Consider the following 16,852-nt stretch of genomic DNA (forward strand, 5'->3'; position numbering starts at 1 on the left):
AAATGCTGACACAATTCATCATACAATATCCGAAATGACATTTATTAATATCACCACTGATACACTGAAAAAAGCCTTTTGCTATTGGAAAGTTCCCAGGCTCATCATGACAATTACAAGAATTCCAAAATTATAACTTTCACTCAAAAGTTTGTTATTGGCAACTAATACTGTCAGTTGTTTTCCTTGAAATGACAGTCTTATTTTTTTTCCATTAAAAAAGTCTGCCAAATATTCATTTCTAAAACAGCAGAGCTTGCCTTTCAGTTATTCTCGCAAGTCACAATGACTAGCCCAGTTTGCAACTCAAATAATAGCACATCACACTTTCCTATGCAGCCTTGATCTCTTCAAAGCCAGCTTCCACATTGTGGTCTGAGTGGTGTGTTGTAAGTAAATCTCCTCATTTTTCTCTCTTATTGACAATACTTTGATTTTCTCTTTTGTCTTTAGGATAAAGCTCAAAGTACGTGGCATATTATGAGGTCCTCCACATCCTCAATGCAATCCCCATCCTTCCCACACTGGAGTTTTTGATCAGTTTCCCAGGTGAGCCATCCTCATGCCTGCCTACCTGGTGAACATGGGCTTACCCTGCAAGATTCTGCTCAAGTTCAGGGGCTTTGAGGAGCCTTTTCTCACACACCTTGATCTCTACATACCACTATCATCATAGGTCTGTTATCAATTAATGTTGTATTTGTATTTGTTTTGTTGTTGTTTTGTTTTAGAGACAGAGTCTTGCTCTGTTGCCCAGGCTGGAGCGCAGTGGCACGATCACAGTTCACCACAGCCTGGAACTCCAGGGTTCAAGCAATCTTCCTGCCTCAGTCTCTTGAGTAGCTGGGACTACAGATGTGCACCACTATGCCTGGCTAATTTTCATCTTTTGTAGAGATGGAGTCTTGCTATGTTGCATAAGCTGGTCTCAAACTCCTGGGCTCAGGTGATCCACCTGCCTCACCTTCCCAAAGTGTGGGGATTACAGGCATGAGCCACGGTGCCTGGCCTAAACTGTGAAATTCTTATGGGTGGAAATTTTGTACTGTACAGAGATCTTTTTACCAGTACACATATGTGTCCAAAATGATCTCAGGCCTAGAAAAACCAAGGCCTCTAGATAGAGAGGAAAATAGGGAAACAAGCTGACAAGGGTCACTCCTGATAGCACAGCAGCAGGCTATGGAGTTTGGTGCCCATAGTTTAAGAAATGGAGGATAGAGGGTTTAGAGCGCAGGTGCACGAGTGAGGCACATTTTAAATAGGTTAAGTAAGCCTGCTTCACACTGCAATTTGGACTTTGGAGAAAACTCAAGGCGAGGACACCATACCTATATTTAGACCCCAGAAGAAGGCTTTGCTCCAGGTCTAACAGGTTATCGCTCCATGAATACTTCTCTCCAGATTATGACCTCACTTACTCCTTACTCCATTACTCCCCCTGCCTGGGCTCCTGACTCTGAAGATTGCTTCACAGATTTTGACAGTAAATAGATGACATCAGGAAAAGGAATTCAGAGACCAAATTGTTTGTAAAATACTGGGTGAAAAAAAGTATTGGACAGATGTCAAAAACCTTCCAGAGGTTTTACTTTTCTAACTTGCTCCAAATATCTCTCAAAAGGAATTACGGTTTGCAGTGCTTCCAAAACAGCATAGCTGCAGCAACTTGTTCTGCAGGAGAATTTCAAGGGCTAAGGTTTAGTGGTATACACCTGGGAGAGACCTTGAGGTATGCACGGATCTAGGTCGAGTGACGAAAGGACAACAAAAGGAAAAGGAACAAAAACAAAATGTCTAAAGAGCAGCAAAAACAAAATCATCACTTGAAAACTTGTTTGAATATGTATGTTATAACAGTGTAGACTTACATAAAAGGTGACAAGCTATGGCTTGGCTTTCCAGTATAACATGTCTGGGAGTGAGGGTGGATGACAGAGTGTATTGTTTGGAAGCTTATAGGAGAATATACGACTCTAAATGTCTTATCATGATAAACTTGCGACTTTGAGGTTTAGAGAAGAAAGAGTTTATATATATGCTAGTCTATCCACCTGTGCTGCAATTGTTAATTCTTTTTTTTTTTTTTTTTGGAGACAGGGTTTCACTGCGTCACCCAAGCTAGAGTGCAGTGGCAAGATCATGGCTCACTGCAGCCTCAACCTCCCAGCTCAAGCAGATTCTCCTCCCTAGTAGCTGGGACCACAGTTGTGTGATACCACACCTGGCTAACTCTTAAATTTTTTGTAGAGACGAGATCTTTGCTGTGCAGGCTGGTTTCAAACTCCTGGGCTTAAGCAATTCTCCTGTCTTGGCCTCCCAAAATGCTGGGATTACAGGCATGAGCCACTGTGCCTGGCCTTAATTCTTTTTTTGAAGGTAATTATTAAGTTCTGTTCTAAGACAGCTTTATTACTTTTTTGAAAAATCACTTATACATTGCTTTTGTTATGCAAATGCAGCTGCCATCTTCAGTGAAATTGTTCAGTGGGTTCACACAAAAGTAATTCAGCCCTTGGCACTTCATTCATCCTGTTGGCAAGCTGAAGGAGTAGAGAGTGAAAAAGTAAATGAATATGTGATCTGTAGGTAGTACTTATACCTTCTATTTAGCTTTCTCACTATTCTCTGCCATCTGGATGCCTAGTGTGTACCACAGATTCTCCTTGACTCAACCACAGGGTTATGTCCTGATAAACTCATCATAAGTTGAAAATATTGTAAGTAAAAATGCATTTAATACACCTAACTGGCTGGGCATGGTGTCTCACGCCTGTAACCCCAGCACTTTGGGAGGCTCAAGCTGGCGGATCACCTGAGATCAGGAGTTCGAGACCAGCTTGACTAACATGGTGAAACCCCATCTCTACTAAATACAAAAATTAGCCAGGCATGGTGGCGCATGCCTGTAATCCTAGCTACTTGGGAGGCTGACACAGGAGACTCGCTTGAACCCGGGAGGCAGAGATTGCAGTGAGCTGAGATTGCACCACTGCACTCTAGCCTGGGCAACAAGAGGAAACTCCATCACAAAGAAAAACAAAACAAAACAAAACAAACAAACAAAAAACACCTAACCTACCAAACATCATAGCTTAGCCTCGTCTTACCTTAACTGTGCTCAGAGCACTTACATTAGCCTACAGTTTGACAAAATAATCTAAGACAAAGCCTATCTTATAATAAAGTGTTGAATGTCCCACTTGATTTATTGACTCCTATGCTGAAAGTGAAAATCACAGTGATCATATGGGTAGTCAAAATATGGTTTCTACTGAATGTGTATCTCTTTCACACCGCGGTCTAGTTGAAAAATCCTAAGTGGAACCACATTAAGTTGGGGACCATCTGTAAACATTAGGTGCTTGATAAGTGATTGTCAGACACGTGAATAAATGAAGAAAAGTTCCTGCTTTAGTGCAATCACAGAGAACTCTGGAATTCAACATAGCTACTCTCACAAGTGCTCAGGAACCCTAGAGGACATGAACAGGGGTGGTGTCAATCAGGGCTTTTTGATGACTTGCCCCAGAGCCTGCCCTGCTGCAGTCCCCAGATCCTTAGCCTCAGCAACACCCTTGGCTCTGAGGCCTTCCGTCTGGCTGGATTAACAGCTCCCTCTTTTTCATCACTCATTCATTATTTAATCAGCCTATCTACCTCACCAAGGCCTCCCCAACCCAGCTGCTCCTTTCTGTCTATAAAATAACTGCCTTAGTTCAGGCAGTTATGGCTGGATGAAACAGAGACGATGCCACTATTCCCACAATTCTAATTATGACCGACACCCTGGCAAGTGGATTCTCCCTTAGAAATAATCAACCAAAGCTCAGGGGCAATAAAAGAGAACATGGGCCCGGCACGGTGGCTCACGCCTGTAATCCCAGCACTTTGGGATGCCAAGGCGGGTGGATCACCTGAGGTCGGGAGTTTGAGACCAGCCTGACCAACATGGTGAAATCCTGTCTCTACTAAAAATACAAAAATTAGCCAGGTGTGGTGGTGCATGCCTGTAATCCCAGCTACTCGGGAGGCTAAAGGAGGAGAATTGCTTGAACCCGGGAGGTGGAGGTTGTGGAGCTGAGATTGCACCATTGCATTCCAGCCTGAGCAACAAGAGTGAAACTCCATTTCAAAAAAAGAAAAAAAAGAAAAGAGGCTTTAGGTTTTGGCATCAAATAAGCCCAGAATAATGCTCAACCCAGAATGATGCAGACCTGTGCCCCAGTCATGGTATCACGGGACTGGGCATCCCCCACCATGCTGTCCACCCTCATCTTAGAAGAGGGCCTGCCCCTGGAGAAGCAGGAGAACGTGTTCCCCTTGGGGAAAGCTTGACCAAAAGAGGAATAAAAATGAACCAAACATACTCAGATATTTTTCTGAAAGTTACTGATGAACTGAATCACTCCAATTTCCCAGGTCAGGGGTTAATAAAGGGGTGGGGCTAAGCCAGGGATGTGCTTAAAGTGTATCCCTCTTAAGAAGAACCAGGATGGCATGGTAGCTGAAGCCTCTACTTCCAGCTCTTTGGGAGGCTGAGGCGGGAGGATTGCTTGAGACCAGGAGTTCAAGATCAGTCTGGGCAACATTAGTGAGACTCCATCTCCAGCAAAAAAAAAAAAAAAAAAAAAAAAAAAAAAAAAAAATTAACCAGGCATAGTACTGCACGCCTATAGTCCCAGCTACTTGGGAGGCTAAAGTGGGAGGATTGCTTGAGCCCAGGAGGTTGAGGCTGCAGTGAACTCCACTGCACCACTGCACTCCAGCCTGGGTGACAGAGTGAGACCTTGTCTCTTTGAAAAAAATAAAAAAGAAAGAAAAGAAGAACCAGAAAATGCATTTTTGTTTTCCTCTATCAAGCTTTATAAAAGCATTAGTCAATAGATGGAAAAGTGGTTTTGAGGACAGCCCTATTCCCTCTTAAGGCTGGGATAGAGGGTTAGGGGTGGCGTTCAAAAGAAAACTTCTACCTTTAATACGAGGCAGTTATATTGAAACTGTGGAGGCATTAGATAGAAGCCAGCAGTAATGCTTTGGAACCAATCTGGGCTTCCTGCAGAGTGGTGTCTGCTGGAACCTGAATCATGGCAGGAGATGCCCAGTGCATGGGGCCCATTTGGTCGCCAGCAGAAAAAGGAAGGGCCCCCTGGGAGCTGAGCCTATTGTGTGGGCACGTGAGACATATCTCGGGACCTCCCAGGAGAGCTAGGGCAGTAGTGATAGGACACTGCAGGGGCTGCAGGTAGGCAGAGGCAAAGGCCAGCGAACTTGTTACTCATCAGTGGATTCTCTCTGTACTAACTGCTGAGGCCTCAAGAAACTTGGTTATATACAGAAGTGTGAGGCCTCCCTCAAAGCCTAAAGCATTTGCTCCCTCCCAAGACATTATGCAGAAAATACTACTTGGGATGGCCAATCGTTTTGCATGGTCATGCCTTTTTACTTCACGACTGTAATCTAGATGTCAGCTGGAGACTCCGTGTCCTCATGGCGTATGTAGGATTGCTTTGACCCTCCCATTGGACAGTGTGAAGAAGTCTTAGGCCAACTGGGTATTTGTGGCCATTCTTTTCACGGCTCAGCTGTATCCACAAAGGCAGTCATTTTCTGTGCCTGCACCTTGCAGAGTCCATACTCAGTTCTTCCACTAGTCTCTGTAACGATGCTACTCACTCTAAGCATTTTATGAGGTTTCCTAGAATCCATGTAATGTTTAAGGGGATAACAATGAGACGGCTATATCTCACTGCACAGTATTCCAATTTCTCTAGGTCCTTGACCCTCTTTCCTCCAGTCATCCAGATATCTGACATGCACAAAGACATGGGGACACACACACACACACTGAACTCATCCTCCCTTCGATCCACAGAAAACCAAGGGTTCCTCCTCTGATCTCCCACAGCAGCCGCCCTCCCACTCAGCTTTCAGCTTCTATCCTAAATATGCTCTGCAAGGAATTTTCCCAACAAAGGCACTTCTCTAGTTAGACAAAATTATCATGCCTGTTGCTAAAAAAATAAAACACTCTCTTTGTCTAAACTAATTTAGACACATAGTAGGTGCTTAGAAAATAATAAGGGTGTAAATATTTATTACTCTAAGTAAGGTCCTCTTCAGGGTGACCCTGACAGAAGCAGCCTGGGGCTGAGATACTCCCCATCTAGTTTATAAAGGATAAGGACAGGCATACATTAAATCCCTTTTTCTACCTCGATCTTATTTCCTCTTAGGAACTGAAAGTGCCTTCAGACATTATTTTAGCAATCCTTGCAGCTTCTCCCGATGAGAGGAAAAAATGCCCTTATCTCTAACGCACAGAGGGAGCCAGGAGAGACAGAAGTTAAGTGACTCCGAAGGTCGCCCACAGGGAGCACAGAGAAGAAGCTAAGCTGGGACCTGGTGTCTTGGTGACCCCTTTCTAGTGTTATAAGATAATGTTGCCTTACAAAGAGTTTTCAAATGTAGCTGCTTTTGCTCTTTAAAATGGGACTAATCGAGGTTTCCCATTTATATTTATCTATTTATTTATTTATTTATTTATTTATTTTTATTATTATTTTGAGACAGAGTTTTGCTCTTGTTGCCAGGCTGGAGTGCAGTGGTGCGATCTTGGCTCACCACAACCTCCACCTCCCGGGTTCAAGCGATTCTCCTGCCTCAGCCTCCTGAGTAGCTGGGATTACAGGCATGCACCACCACGCCTGGCTAATTTTGTATTTTTAGTAGAGACGGGGTTTCTCCATGTTGGTCAGGCTGGTCTCAAACTCCAGACCTCAGGTGATCCACCCGCCTTGGCCTCCCAAAGTGCTGGGATTACAGGCACAAGCCACCATGCCCAGCCCCTTTATATTTATTGAGAGGTAATGGGGCACGGGAGTTCATGCAACGAGCTCTCGAGCAAGCCTGCTTGGGTCAAATGTCCAGCTCTGCTACTCTCTAGTTTCTGACCTTGGGAAAGTTACTCAGCATTTTGTTGCCTCAGCCTCAGCATCTGAAAAATAGATGTGCTAAATACAACAGTATCCTTCTCATGGAGTTATTATGAGGATCAAATGAGTTTACCTCCTACCTCCAGCCCCCCATACACCCACTAGAGAGCGTAGGAAAGTGCCTGGTAGAGAGAAATGCTACATAAATGTTAGCTATAATTATTTCTCCTTTTCGAATTGTGCATTCTTTATTTAGCAACCTTAGTTGATTTTTTTTTTTTTTTTTTTTGGTCTAGGTGACAGCATTGTCTAACTATAGAAACCAACCTTATAGAGTCCTAAGCATATAATTAAACCTAATATATCACCATACTATTGTTCACTTCTTTTTTCCTTCCTTCCTTCATTCCAGAAACACTTTCCAAGTGCCTACTATGTGAAAGGTACAGAATTAGATTAGGTACAGTAGTAAAGGTAATTTAGAAGATAAATTTGGCCTTAGCATCTTATGGTCTAAGGAGAATATGTACATAAATGTTTAAATTTCAATTCAATGTCAAGGTAATATCACAGAAAGAGTCCAGAAGAAGCAGCATCTAATTCTGCTTGATACTATCAGAACGCCTTACCTGAGGAAGTAACTGAGCCTTGAAGTATAAATAGGAGTTATTCTAACAAATAAAAAATCCTTGAAATGTTTGGGCAATTTTTTCAGAATACATATTTTTTTAAGCTCACATACAACAATTATAAAAAGTAACCATATATTAGTCATAAAGCATGTCTCAACACATTTTAAAGATTGAAGTCATATAGAAAGCACAATTCTATTAAGCTAAAAATAAACTACTAAATCAGTCAATAATCCCTACTTGACAGCCACTTAAAAATAACTTTCCATTTTATCAGTTGAAATTAATAGAAGTTTAAATAGTGTTGACTACAAATATTAGTATATAGATATATGTATTTGATATAAAAACGTAGTTTTGGAGATTGTTCTCTACAAATGATGTAGCATATTTCAGAAAGATAAGAGGATGATAAATTTCAACCAAAAATAATAACATTGAGCTTTTAAAGTATACTTGAAAAAAAAAGTACAGTTGAATAGATTTGAAGAGGAAATATAGAGCAGTATGTTATCTAAAAAGTTCAGAAAATGGGCCGGGCGTGTGGCTCATGCCTGTAATCCCAGCACTTTGGGAGGCCAAGGCGGGTGGATCACGAGGTCAAGAGATCGAGACCATCCTGGCTAACATGGTGAAACCCTGTCTCTACTAAAAACACAAAAAAGTAGCCGGGCGTGGTGACGGGCGCCTATAGTCCTAGCTACTCAGGAGGCTGAGGCAGGAGAATGGCGTGAACTCAGGAGGTAGAGGTTGCAGTGAGCTGAGATCATGCCACTGCACTCCAGCCTGGGCCACAGAGCAAGATCTCGCCTCAATAAAAAAGTTCAAAAAATGGCCAGGTGTGGTGGCTCACGCTTGTAATCCCAGCACTTTGGGAGGCCGAGGTGGGCAGATCACTTGACATCAGGAGTTTGAGACCAACCTGGCTAACATGGTAAAACCCTGTCTCTACTAAAAATACAAAAATTTACTTGGCATGGTGGCAGTGCTCACATGTAGTCCTAGCTACTGGGGAGGCTGAGGCTCGAGAATCGCTTGAACCCGGGATGGAGGTTACAGTGAGCCGAGATCGTGCCACTGCACTCCAGCCTGGGTAACAGAGCGAGACTCCATCTCAAAATAAATAAATAAATTTTGAAAGTTCAGAAAATATTTTATAATGTCAAAAATATAAATTACACAGTATATGTATATATGTAAATATATACAAATAATTTACATCTCTCTAAAATATTTCAAAATTATTTTATAAAGCAACTTCCCAGAAATTGAGTATTTAAATGCTATTTGGATATGCTGAATAATAGCCAAAAAAGACCTCTTCAGAGGAATCAGTAGGGAATTTCATATAAAGGGTGATAACTCTTAAGATATTTTAGCTTTGGATTAATTTACATTTCCCTACCCCATAATGATATGCTCCCTTGGGGCTAGAAAGAAAGCAGACTAAATACCAGTTGAACAACTAAATTGATTGTTATATTGATAGTCCTTCTTCAAAATGTTAACAGAAGGACAACTACTATTTATACACAACTAGCATGGAGGAGAGATGTAATTAAACATAACTTTAGATAATTTCTCCAAATTATACTTCTCTAACATTTTGAAAAAGTTTTTAAAACAGAAGTGATATAAAAACAGGTGAGCTTCTTACTCTCAGTCTCCATGCTATAAGTAACACTGAAATTCACCGTAAGATTTTCTTGCAAAATGCCATAAATGACCTTGTGTGTTCAAGTGTACCACTGAGGGGATACTGGCTGCTAGAAACAAACAACAAATAAAACGGAACTCAAAACACTTCAAGCAATAAAGAGTTTTTTGTTTGTTTTTAAATTTCACAAAATGAAGTAAAGTCCCGAGGCAGAATGATTTCAGATTTGGTTAAGTCAGATTCTTTCCGTATTTTGACTCTACATCACCAGCATGGGACCTTCCCAGCCACAACACTGTCACATTTTTACATGCTTGCGCTCAAAGGCAAAAATAGCGTCAATCTCTTACTTTTCCTTTCTTTAAGTAGCAAAAAAGCATTGCCAGCACCCTCACAGAAGAAATCTTTTTAGGTCACATCAGCTAGAGTTGGGTTAAGTATATTTTAGAAGCCAATAATCACTGGCAGAGAGAATAAAACAGACATAATCAACCCCCCAAAGAGCAGTAGTTCTCAAACTTGAGTGCACATCAGTTACTTGGAGAGCTTATTAAAAGAGATTTCTGAGCTCCGCCTGGAAATCAGGAGGTATAGAGTGGGCCCCATGAGTTTGTATTTCCAAAAAAGTTCCAGGTATTACTGATGCTGCTGGTCCTTCTACAACTCCCCTGCACTGCCCTAAAGCACGTGGGAGCATCTTAGCAAAGGGGTGGGGGAGGTGACTCAGGTAATCAACCAAAGTGCATCTGAGATCTAACGTTATTTTAAAATTACTTTTCAAGAATTCCTATTACATCAAATTAAAGATGTAACTGAGTGTCTTCCGAGTATTTTAGAATTGCAAATTTTGATATTCTATCATCACTATGCTCCACTTCTCTGAAGCTATTACTAGGGCAAGGATATAGTGAGAAAGTTACTGTCACTGCTAAGCAACTGCATCCTTCAGTTTGCCAATGCATCATTGTAGATGGAGCTATTAAACTTTTATGTGGCATGAAAATTATTTGGCTAACTTTAAAAAGGAGAAAAAAATGGAAGTGGAGGTTAGAATTTTTCTAGCCCAGCAAGAACCCACTTGGTAACCACTTTTAGATAAAAAGCCCAAAAATAATATACTTCACTAGATGTTCCTTTAATTTTCCAAGGATTAATTTGAGAGTCAACTACCCATTTTAAGTGATTCACATCAATTTTTTTTTTTAATTCACTAGGCTCTGAACCAATGCTTTTAATTGTATGATGGGCCATTGTTCATTTCCTCTTTTATAAGAACTAGGATGATTTTGACACATTTAAAAAATGTCCTGGAATGAATTTGCTATTCTGCTTGGCAACATTTAGGAAGTAAATACTGCTACAAATCCTTTAGGTAGCTTTCAACTATCCATGTCTGTTAGTGAGAAGAGGGACAATAAGAAAAATTCTAAGGTCAAATTCACTCATCCTTTATGCCAAAAAAAAGTATTTCTGAGTTGATAACTCTAAAATCTTTTACTAAGTAGGGACAAGAACTACTAATAACAAACAGTGGAAAACATACTGAACTAAAACACAAAATATCTGAATTTTACAGGTCACTTGACTTCCCTGAGCATTGCTATCCTTATCTGAACCATTAAAGGTTAGATTTGGTATTTGGGTTCCTTTTTATTTTTTTAACATCCCTTCCAGATATAATTAAAGGTGACAGCTCCTTTCTCTGTCCTATCCATCTTTGATGATATGTATTAATAACAGTTAAATGCAAAATAATAGGATAAAAGGTTTAATTACAAAAAAAAAAAGAAGAAAAAAAAACCCACAAGAGGCCAGATAATTCTACTCTGGAAGAATTGGCTGTAACATCATGATGATGGCAGCAATTTAGAAAGCCACATTAACTTTGTTACAGATACTTATTTAATGCTGATTTGAAGAATGACGTCTTTATGCCAATGACATGATTCATTTTTTTTAAATGAGTAAAATACATTTTTCTCCATTAGGTACATTTCAAGGTACATTTCTCTCTGTACCTTGAAAATAAAAATACCTTCCAGTCATACTGATTCTCGAATTAAACTAAACACCATAGCACATAGGAAAAAAAAAAAAGCCAAATGACTAGAAATGTGAGGGAATTTCAATGTCTACTCATTTACTTGAATCTAATCACTAAGATGAGGATGTTATTTCACTCTTTCTAGAACAATAGTTTTCCAACTTGAATTTGCATCAGAATTACCAACAGGGCTAGTAAAAACAGATAGCTGGACCGAACTTCCAGAGTTGCCAAGTCAGCAGGACCATGTAGAGCCCGAAAATTTGCATTTTTAACAATTTCTCAGGCTACACTAGCTGCTGTTGCTGGTTCGGAACCACACTTTGAGAACTACTGTTTCTAGAAGACTGGTAAAAATTGTTGGGTGTAAGAAAGAGATTCATTTTAGACATATGTCTGGGAGTTGGGGGCAAAGTAGACAAGTATTTAAAAAGCAAAAATGAGAGGCACCTGAACTGTTATGCATTTACCAGAATTTTCTCTCATTGCAGCTTTCACTGTCCTCTTTCCTTTTTACTATTCTAAATCAAAACATTACAAATGTACAAGCTGGAACTGATTATGCATAATAGCTGATGTTACTTCACTGATTAAAAAAAAAAGAAAGTAATAAACTTTGGCTCCCTCTGCAAGCTGCCCATAATAAAATGCAGAGGAAATATTTATTAATCAAGCAGAGACTGAAAGACATTTTGTTAATGGTCTGCCTCATCACATCAGCTTGAATCACATTACACATCCTGTTAAGAAGAGATGATGCTTAAAAATACAGAAAACTAAATGTGGCATTATCATTCATCCCAACTGGAAAACGTGATGGATTGTCCTTAATAGAGAGAAAGAGTGGTAGTCTATTAGTGTGGCATGTCTCGCAAAGGACCACCAGGCTCCAAGAGCCAAGGATTCCGATCACTTTTTCGTTAATGAGAGGCTCCCATAAATACAATTTAATCCTCTTTGAAAGCCTGAAGGCAATTTTATACTTGTACTTAACGTGGTATACACAGAAATCATTAAAATATAAAAGAACTGGGCAGGGAGGTCTACTTTTTTCCCAGGTGGCCATGCATCAGAATTGTGTTAGAATTTAACATGGATTTGATTGAATGATTTTCCCATTTCCACATGGAGAGTGGAGCCCAGAGAATTGTTTAATCATGTATCCACTTAATATTCATTTATGGAGCACCTATGCTGGGCCAGAGGTACTATGAGTGGAGATGACAGGATGGGACAGATAGGACCCCTGTCCCCATGCAGTTTACAGGCTGTATCAGTAATTAACAAGAACTAAAACACTTGGCAAAGAGTAATGCTTCCATCAATGTTTGTTTAAATTAAACGAAAAAAACAAATCCCACAATGAAATAATCAAACACAGTTGTCACAAGTGCAGGACATCATGAAAGCCCATGACACATATTTGGGAGAAGAGGTACTTCCATTTTTTTGAGGGGGCGATACATTAGCCTTAAAGTTCACAGAATACATGCAATCTCAAAGTTAATAAATGGGTTTTACTGTTAAAGTCTGTCAATAATTCAACTTATTATTTATTTATTTATTTATTTATTTATTTTAGATGGAGTCTAGCTCTGTCGCCCAGGCTGGAGTGCAGTGGCACGATCTCGGCTCACTGCAAGCTCTGCCTTCCAGGTTCACACCATTCTCCTGCCTCAGCCTCCTGAGTAGCTGAGACTACAGGCGCCCGCCACCACATCTGGCTAATTTTTTATATTTTTAGTAGAGATGGGGTTTCACTATGTTAGCCAGAATAGTGTTGATCTCCTGACCTTGTGATCCACCTGCCTCGGCCTCCCAAAGTGCTGGGATTACAAGCATGAGCCACCGCACCTGACAATTCAACTTATTAATACTAGAATACATTTTCTACAGAAAAAGTTGTGGAAAATAGTAATATAAGGGTATTGTAGTACATTGTAAAAATTACAATACAACTGAAATGCTTTTTATTTACATTCATAAAGAATAGAAAATGTAATTATAATAAGAAATAAAAGAGAAAAATAAAACCATTTTTACATAAAGTTGAATATAAATAGCAATAAATGAAATCAACTATATATCAATTTGATAAGCCACAGAGAAAAAATAATTATCTCAAATAATTTTTGGAAATAGTTCTTTGACCCATTTTAGTGGGATGTATAAGTCTAAGGGCAAAAAAAAAAGGTCTGAAAGCATACCTTAAATTTATTAATGGGTTTGCTAGTAGTGATATTCTAATTTTGAGAAAACATTGTAGAAAACTAAAGAGATACGTGGATAATATTAGCCACCATGATGTTTTTTCTAAGGGAAAGGAGATACAAATATAAAAAAAAGAAACCAAGAAAAAGAACACTCATAATATTAATTTTCTCCCACTTAATTTTTTTGTAATATTAAATTTGAATTGAAAAACACAGTGTGAACCAAAGATTATAAACGTAATTTCCCTTAGAGTTTCTACTGAAAAGGTTCAGAAACATTTAGTTCCCTGATCCTGGTTTCTAAATACCATACCTTACCAGAAACAACAAACAAGCAAAAAACAAACCAGTTAATACCAAGTCTAGGTTTGGTCAAGGCGAACTGGTGACAATTTGTTGTGCCAAAGACTAACTTAAATCAAACTATATCAAAGAATTCAAAAACTAGCTTCAAAAAGCATTCATGAGTTCACAATAAGAAAGAGGGAGAGAGAGAGGAAGAGGAAAAGAAAGAGAGAGAGAAAGAGGGAGAGAGAGAATGAATGAGATGCCATCCAGCAAAGGAAGGCAGTAAGTCCACGACATCACAGCAAAGGGAGGCAGTAAGTCCACGACATCATCTATCCTTGCCAAAATCTCTATCCTGGATCTAATAAAGCATCCCATCCTGCACTGCCCAATATGGTAGCCATTAGCCACATGTGACTATTTAGATTTAAATTTGGAATAATTTAAGTTAAATAAGTTAGAATTTATTTTCCTCTATCGCCCTAGCCCTCTCACATATGGCTGGTGGCTACTGTATTGGGTAGCACCAATAAGGAACAGACATACTCACAGCAAGATCTGTTGGGCAGTGCTGCTCCAGACCTAACTTCCAAATTATATGGAAATCAAGAAACCAAGTTAAATGACACTACGGGGAAACCATATGACAAATCCAGAATGACAGAATGTCAGGGGACTTCTACTAGACTATTAGCCTGAACTCTTCCAAAAGTTAATTGTGTGTGTGTGTGTGTGTGTGTGGTGTTTGAACATCTACATATGTATATAAAATGCAATTATTATTTTATACTACAAAGAGGTAAGACATGTAACAACTAAATGTAAAGCGAGAATCTTGACTGAATACTGAATTAGGAGGAAATCTGGAGAAATCTGAGAGTAGAACGGATATTAGATGACTATCCCCACATCTACTCCGTAGAAGCAGAAGTCACTCTCGCGTTTATGAAAGGCCCGCAAGGGAAAGCGCCCTGCTTTTTGCAAGAGAGGGGAGGGGCTTGCGGGAAATGAATGGGAGAGAGAGGAAGCGGAGTGCTGAGAAGAGGGAAAGGTTTACCATAACTAGAAAGGAAAAGGAGTTCTACCAGTTCCTCACTGAAAGATTCTCCCCGGGCCTGAAAGCTTGAAGGGATGAGTAACTCCTCCCTTATCAGGCCCGGTCCCAAGACGCCAGGCCACTTGTGTCAGCAGCGTGGGTCAGCAAGAGAGCAGAAGCAGGAGGAGAGCCGGCCGGAAGACACCTACCCTGGCTGGAAGACACGTCCCGCTGAAGATGGAGAAGGAGGCCGTCAGGGCACTATGCAGCGGTCACGTCAGACTGGGGCATTTCCTGTTTAGAGAGGACCGTAAAACCCCTGTCCCGTCCTCATTTGAGGCTGACGCCATTTGAGGCCTCAGCCCGCCTGCACCCAGGCGCTCATTAAAACAGCAAGTTGCGGCCGGGCGCGGTGGCTCACGCCTGCAATCCCAGCACGTTGGGAGGCCGAGATGGGTGGATCACGAGGTCAGGAGATCGAGACCATCCTGGCTCGATCTAACATAGTGAAACCCCGTCTCTACTAAAAATGCAAAAGATTAGCCAGGTGAGGTGGCGGGCGCCTGTAGTCCCAGCTACTCCGGAGGCGGAGGCAGGAGAATGGTGTGAACCCGGGAGGCGGAGCTTGTAGTGAGCCGAGATTGCGTCACTGCACTCCAGCCTGGGTGAGAGAGGGAGAGTCCGTCTCAAAAACAAAAACAAAAACAAAAACAAAAACAAAACAAAACAAAAAAAAAAACAGCATGTTTCTCCACACTGCCTCATGTTGTCTGTTGGCATTGGCGTGCTCTCGGGTTCGAGCCGAGAACCTTACACTCACCACTTCTGGGATGCCTCTCCTACCTTTTTGCAACCCTCTTTTGAGGGAATAACGGCACTGTGTTTACCTAGGGAAAAAGGATCCTAAACTCAGGCTCCCAGGTTTGGCAGAGTCTTGTGGAAAAAACCTGAATAATGATTGAGAGGTGGTCAAACAATTCCGCTGGCCTATTTCTGGGAGTCACTGTGGGAGCTGCATGGAAGCTGAGCTAAAACTCACTGACTGACCGTTGCAACTTAAATGTCAATATCAGGTCACATAAAGATGGTCCAACACAAGAATGCCCACCTGCATATTCCATATGAAATGCCCAAAGTGGACACCCCATTCCTTTTCAATGGTCCATAAAATACATAAGCACCCTTCCCTAAACATGAAGTCAGTTTTTGAAAAATCAATCAGAGGGCAGTGGAAATCAGTTTCACCATCTGAAGGAGACTCAACAATGGTAATCATCTACATTTTCTGTTTTAATTGACTTTTACATAAAATTATGTGTGTGTATTTGTTTTTGCATGATTGAAACCGCCTTTGCAAAAGTTATATTAGTGAGAAAATTATAACAGTAAGCTAAGGTAACCCAACCCACACCTTGCCTTTCCCTTAATTATTCCTGGGCTAGTGGGCCAAGCTAACTTTGGAAAACATTTAGGCTACAGTTTACATGATAATAGGCCTTACCCCAAACTCAACCACTTTTGTAAAGCTAATAGGAGGTCATCAGCCTAAGTTCTGCTAAGGTGCAGACATTATTCCAGGGGTTATAAGACATGCAACTTCCCCAGTTACTCTTGCAAACACCACCACTATTATAGATTGGCCTTTTGAGATATCTTTCCAAGTTTTTGCGTGTCTGACACTCATGGCTACAGCTGGACCAACAACCCCACTCCTGTGGCCCAACCCAGAAGTGATCTGGCCTGCAGGAGGACAGTTTCAGCCCCCTATGATTTCATCTTTGCCCAACCAATCAGCAGCAAGCACCTGTTACCTGGCCACCCCCACCCTTTTCCTGAAACCGCCCTTGAAAAACCCCTAACCAAAGAGCTTTGAGCAAGATGATCTGAGTGGGATCTCCATCTCCCACGTGGTGCAGCCGGCCTCATGTCTATTAAACTCTCTACTACAATGCCAGTGGCCTTTTTTTATTATTTTATTTGAGACGGAGTTGCCCAGGCTGGAGTGCAATGATGGGATATCTGCTCACTGCCACCTCTGCCTCCCGGG

General features: G+C 40.9%; 1 protein-coding gene across 7 annotated transcripts in view; it reads right to left on the reverse strand.

Annotated features, from left to right (window-relative positions):
• RGS7 (regulator of G protein signaling 7) overlaps nt 1-16,852 on the reverse strand; it is a 571,447-nt gene that overhangs the window by 338,243 nt on the left and 216,352 nt on the right. The window contains exon 1 of one of the 7 annotated variants that reach the window (XM_037986187.2): nt 15,015-15,375. The exons of the other annotated variants lie outside the window; for them this stretch is intronic. The gene's annotated coding sequence lies outside the window, so the exon portion shown is untranslated. Of the gene's footprint in view, nt 1-15,014; nt 15,376-16,852 lie in introns of those variants that run through there. 7 annotated transcript variants of the gene reach the window in all.

This window comes from Chlorocebus sabaeus, chromosome 25 (assembly GCF_047675955.1).
Source record: "Chlorocebus sabaeus isolate Y175 chromosome 25, mChlSab1.0.hap1, whole genome shotgun sequence".
NCBI classification, from domain to species: Eukaryota; Metazoa; Chordata; class Mammalia; order Primates; family Cercopithecidae; genus Chlorocebus; species Chlorocebus sabaeus.